Raw genomic sequence first — 6,000 nt, forward strand, 5'->3', positions numbered from 1 at the left:
AGCAGCAAACGCTCTGCTCTGCTCTTAGTCACCACTGTCGAATATCCACATGAACGAGTGTGTCTGTGGCTGCTGTTAACTCGATTATCCAAGTTAACAGGACAACATGTTGCTCCAGCTCACATCTACAGCAGACTGACCTGCACTGAAATAATGGAGGAGGTCAAATGGAGGATTCTCTCTAATATGTGTTTTAAATGAGCATCTGTGACTCCTGTTCACACGATTATTCAAATAATTATTATGACAGGCAGTGAAACAAAGCTCTCACTACTATGATCAAATAGTTTATATGTGCTATGAATGAATGGATGGATGAATGAATGAGTAGCAGCTAAGTGCCTCCATTGACCCACATCCTTCATGAGCTCATTGATGTCCATTTTTATCCACTCAATCTGTTCAGTATATGAGGTTTAGAATGACAAATCGCGTCGGCTCACACAGCTCCGTTCATTTTCTGTTGTAGAAACGTTTCATTTAAATTTTACAAAACTTCATTTTAATTGTCGGGATCTCCAGTTTTATTTTGAAAATTCATTTTTTTAAAAAAATGAAGTTTGTGAGCACTTTTTTTCTGTCTGTCTGAGAACAATTCACACACACTGAGACACGGGGAAAAGGAGGAAATATCATGAGCCTGCAGCCTGACGACGACTTCGAAGAATATCAATAATTCCAGATATGTAAGCTCACTTCACAAACCCTCAGGCACACGGGACACGGGAGGTCACCGCGGCTGGAAGCTATTGTTCGCCGTGAGGATCGTGGAAAATAAATATTCGTGCCGGCTTTGGGACACTGGACACTTTGTTTTTTTCGGCACGTTGATAAAATCGATAGAGGAGGTAGGTGATGATGAAACCACAGGTTCTCATCTGACTGAGCTCAGCCTCCCAGTCAGCAGAGGTCATGCCTAAAACCCGACATTATCTTTATTACAGGTATGCCAATAGCTGCGATTTATGGCCCCGCAGACGATCAATGCTTGATGCGCTCTGTGGGCCATCAGGCAGGCTGTGGCTTCCCTGGGACACAATGCAAAGTTGCTGTTCGGGGACTTTATCGCGTCTGTTCTGTCTCTATTAATAAAAGGACAGAGCTCCGCGCGTCTAGACGGCGTTAATATTGGCCAGCCGCACCAGACAGATGACACAGCGCGCGATGCATTATGCAAAACATCACGCACTACATTAAGTACATTAAGCCAGGGGAGGTTTTCTCCCTGGACGACATTGTAGCGCGCTGACAATACCCACATTAGGCCGACTTCACTGAGAGGCAGCATAATCAATCTGATCACGAGTTGTCTGCCATAGCGCGCCTTGGCGACCCAGCCACAACAAGAACAAACAGCGCTCAATATTCCAGACCACGAGCCGCACTGACACACGCAAACGTGCAGAAAGCAAAACGGCTCGGCGTCTCTGTGGGGGACCACCGGAGACAGCGAGCGTGCCCAAAAGTATACACGAGACAGACAGCTGCCAGAATCCGGCCAGCTCTCCTCTGAGCCACGCACAGGTGGACTTGGTTCGAGGCAGGCTGAACACTCAGATTCTGGCTCTGCACAATTAAGCACGGGGAGGGAGGCTGGATCCACGCAACGACGCCTGAAGGATGAGGAGAAAAAGAGTGAAAGCGGGAAGAGAGAGATCAGACAGTCTCGATAACAAATCAATTTGCCGTTGCATCTGTTCCCCACCTCACAGTATGCTGCGCGTGCCACTGCAAGGCGATTATTGGTAACCAATCAAACATGTAGCCGCCTGTCAATCAATTGTAGTCTGACTGTACAGTGACTGCGTTTGGGCTTGTTTCGAGATTAAAGACCAGTGTCCCCGGTCCTCATCATGATGTCATCACGGCTAAATGAGGCACACTGGTGCGTCTGGAGACACAAGGACGGGCAACAGTGTCGCTGTCTAAAAATTGCATAATTTCCATCAAAACGAGCAAACGCGATTTCTCCAGTGAAGTCACATGGAGCGGGGCGTCATATGTTGTCTGGCTCCCGGTGAAACAGCCAGACCTCACGTCCTCTGGCTGCGATCTCCAGCATACTAAACCAGACCGAGAGGGGGGGGGTTACGTCAACCTTAACATCTCTACAATAGACCACCGTGCGTTAATGCAAACTTCAACACCTTGCAGCGCAATCAGGTAAACACTTGTTTTCATCCGGCGCTCCGGTGCGCGGATCCAACTTGCGTGCCAAAGTCGCGTTAGCTGTTAACTTCAGCATGAGGTTGAACGGGGACAAGCAGCACGACCCCAACGCTATAAATGCATCAAAACATCCACATGGTGAATGAAAGTACACAGAGAAAACAGTGGCAGACGCATGCAGAGCAGCGGCTCTGGCACTTGTCGCCGGGAAACTGCAGCTGCGTTTAGCCCGGATTGGTACTCACCTAAGTTGCACGTTTTAATTCCGTATAGTGTAGGGGGAGTGGGGCTACAGCATAGTAAGGCAGTTCGCAGTACCCGCTCTCTCAACACGCACTAACTCCTTTCTTCTCTCGCCTTAGCAAATCAACACGGCGCTGACGTCAACGCAGCCAGTCATCCAGACGAGCAGCAGGCAGGCGGGCAGCCGGCGCTGCTCTCCAGCCCATACAAACACTAAGAAAGTGAGACACCTAGGGGGCTGTCTCATGTCAAACGGCTGTGTTACAGTACGGCAGGGAAAGGTGAGCGACGCTGCCCTCCCTCCAGCTGTTTGAATGCACGTACAGCCTGCAGATGTTCTCCGGCTCCAGCCGACGGCCACACTTAATGGACGCTGAAGGAGAGTGGAGTCTGGATCCTCCAGAAGTGCCTGAACCACCATCAATCCACTCAGAGACTGTGCGTGTTTGAGTGGCAGCAGAGCACAGGTGAACACCAAGGCAGCTCATCCATCCTGCAGGACAACATTCAGCTTTTAGTCACATTATTTATCAGATATTTAGAATATTCAGAAGCAGAGGGGGAAACCAGACTGAGGAGGTTTGACTTTCACAAGTCAAAGAAATATGAAGACATGTTCATCCACAACTTATCAACTCTCAGCAGGTTGAAAAGATGTTTAAAGCGCTCACGTTCATTTTGTTTTAATGTGTTAAAAACCGGAGCAGCTGGGTGAGATTCACTTCTTTTGTTAGTGCTGCTGTTCTGCCTCTTTCCCCGTTTAATAAACTATTTAATTCTCAACACAAGCTACTGGTGTGTTTGTATTATTAATAAATATGATCATCAAATATAGAAGAAAGGCAAAGCAATGAAAGAAAAGCAAAGATTTAACGGACCAGCAGGAAGTGATATTAATCATCACTTATGTTCAGATTTACATCATAAGACCACACATGTAAGGGTCAAGGGTCAGTTCTTATGTTCAAAATGTGTCTTCCAATGGCACGAAACACATGATAAGACGACAAAATTCAATACATTAACACGTTTAATGAAATGTAAGATGACAGAAGTGATCCCCTGACGATGCGCTGGCTCACTGTGCAGAGGTACTGTGTGATAACAGGCATGCAAGGAAAAAGAAACTTAGTCTATTACTGAATCCTGAAATTAGGCAAAATATTAAAACACTTGATCGAAAGACTGTTCTGAGATCAGAAGCAGTCCTGTTTTCAGACCCTGACAGTAATTTGAAGAAGAAACAAACTGAACGGGGAACAAGTGGCAGCTCTTCTGCTGCTTTTTAAAAAATCCGTCCTTCAGTGATCAATACAGCGAGCGTCTCCCAGCTGGATGGTTCTGCAGTGCATTAGCAGCCCTTAATTGTTTCTTAGCATTAATTTTCCTCTTGCTGTTTCCATAAGCAGAGATCAGTGGATGGTACACCTCATTATTGTCCGGCCTGACGTAGCTCATGAGGTCTTTTATAGTAAAAGCATACTTTAGAGCCGCTCTGAAAATAAAAGCGATTGAGGTTTTTGACTTAATGATGATCACTGACTGGATGCTATTCTTCACCAATGGATGCGTTCTGCTATATTTTCATCCTATTGTTATGCTCCCTTTAAGTGCTCCTCGTAAACTCTCACTTTAAAGTCACAAATACAATTTGTTCCACATTTAAATGCTTCATTGTGTCCGTTTCATTTGTTCAGATGCTTATGTTTCTCAGAGCTTATTGTTTTTTTTTTTTTAATCTCCAAACCTTTATCGACTGCCACCACATATCTCAACATCTCCAAGAAGGACTGGCTCATAATTTATCGTCTGTAAATGATCCTAATGACTTTGTTTGTCCCTGGACTTTTCATAACGTGCCACCAGCAGGTTGATATTTTTAGTTTTGAGTTTCGAGCGTTTAGCAGAGAATATTTCCTCTTTGCTTGCTCACACAAATAAAACAGTTTGCAGATGTGATTAAATGAAATAAATACAAGGTCAGTGGTTCAGGCTCATGAGCCAGACAGGAAATACTGAAGTCAGAGAGAGTCAATTCACCTCTGACTGCTGGAAAAACCCCGCAGGTAAACATACATCACTGCTGAGTTCCTTGTAGGATCTTTGCCAGGTGGTCCATGAAGAACCATTCGAAACGCAGCAGAATTAAGAGCGAGGAGCTGGGAGGGCCTCATCACCCGTGATGAGCTCGGTCCTTCGTTCCTCAGGCTCACATCAACACTTCACCGGCTGAGGCTGATAAAATGGAAGCAACGGACACATCAGGTAAGAGCGGACCATCGGAGGGTGGCCGGGGTCGTTCAGAGTCTGCAGCAGATCACTCAACGTGCTCAGCTTATCAGCAGAGGCTGACAGCACGCTGGGGTTTGAGGAGGAAGCATTAATACTAACAAACAAACAGATGTCCAGAGCCGTTTCCATCCAAATGTGACACAAATGTTCACCGGATTTCAAGAAAATCTGCAAATGAGTGCTTGTTTCCACCCACTAATGTTATGCTTCATTGTGATAGGTGGCATCAGGAGGACAAACCGTCACACCGCTGCAGAAGAAGAGGGCGCAGCGAGACATAAAAAGAGCGCCGGTCGACCCTCAAACAGTGGAAAAAATGTAGCAAACATGATGGAAATAGACTGTTTCTGTTTGTTTCCTGTATTTAATGTGATGAAGGCTCCATTAGATCTGTGTGGAGCGATGAAGAGACTTTTAATCTGCGGAAACAGATTCTTCTTCTTCTTCCACTTCAGGTAAGCGTAAAAACCTTTTCACAAGATTGAATTTTGACATTTTCATCGTTTTCTAATGCTTCAAAAATACGTGGCTGTCGACACGGCCTCTGTCCGTATTCCTCGTTGTGTTGAAGAGCTGCCAACTTTGACCTGAAAAGGTCTTTTGATTGACACTCAAAGCGACCTGTGACATCACACAGAGGCTCATGACGGCCACGACAAAGCCGTTCTTCTTCCATTCGTCTTCCTGATTCGAGACGTTCTTTAGACTGATGCTGGTTTGTTGTGAGTGTCCCAGTGACTGACTACCTGTAAGTCACCAACTGTTGGACATTAAGGCCCCAGTGTGCTTTTAAAGACCTCTTCAGACGACCACTTTTGTAGGAATTGGCCAGAGGGTGGGATGTGTGCAGTGAGGCTGCGTCTGAACGCATCTCTTCAGCTCTCTTTTTTCATTCTTGACTTGAATGTGGTCAGACGACATAACGTAGGACCACGTTCGTTTGAAGCATACTGAGTCCTTTAAGCTCCTGTTAATTCACTGCAGTTCTGCTGGAAGATGATTTTTTTCCCATTTAACATTTCAGAATATTTGTTTCCTGATTAGAAAAGTCATTTTGATATGTTAAATTAACAGTTTTATGTTGCACGTCGTTTGTTAGACTTGATCCTTCGTCAGTAAATTTATATGAATGTGAGTTTAGGTTTGATGCACGCCACCATTTTGGAGTCACAAAATTTAAATTTGGGCCAATAGGAGGAGGACGTGTTGGTTGTCAGTCAGGATGAACAAGCAGGGAGCCACCATGGCTGACTGTGATAGGCTGAGACACACGTCAATCAAAGAAACGGACCAATG

The 6,000-nt window shown here is 45.5% G+C and overlaps 1 protein-coding gene across 1 annotated transcript in view; it reads right to left on the minus strand.

The window, feature by feature from the left end:
- Positions 1 to 2,532, minus strand: part of zbtb16a (zinc finger and BTB domain containing 16a) — a 129,666-nt gene extending 127,134 nt beyond the window's left edge. Inside the window, exon 1 of the mRNA XM_076749700.1 lies at positions 2,415 to 2,532. The gene's annotated coding sequence lies outside the window, so the exon portion shown is untranslated. The remainder of the gene's footprint in view (positions 1 to 2,414) is intronic.
- Between the last annotated feature and the right edge of the window lie 3,468 nt (positions 2,533 to 6,000).

Source organism: Chaetodon auriga, chromosome 15 (genome assembly GCF_051107435.1).
Source record: "Chaetodon auriga isolate fChaAug3 chromosome 15, fChaAug3.hap1, whole genome shotgun sequence".
Classification (NCBI taxonomy): domain Eukaryota; kingdom Metazoa; phylum Chordata; class Actinopteri; order Chaetodontiformes; family Chaetodontidae; genus Chaetodon; species Chaetodon auriga.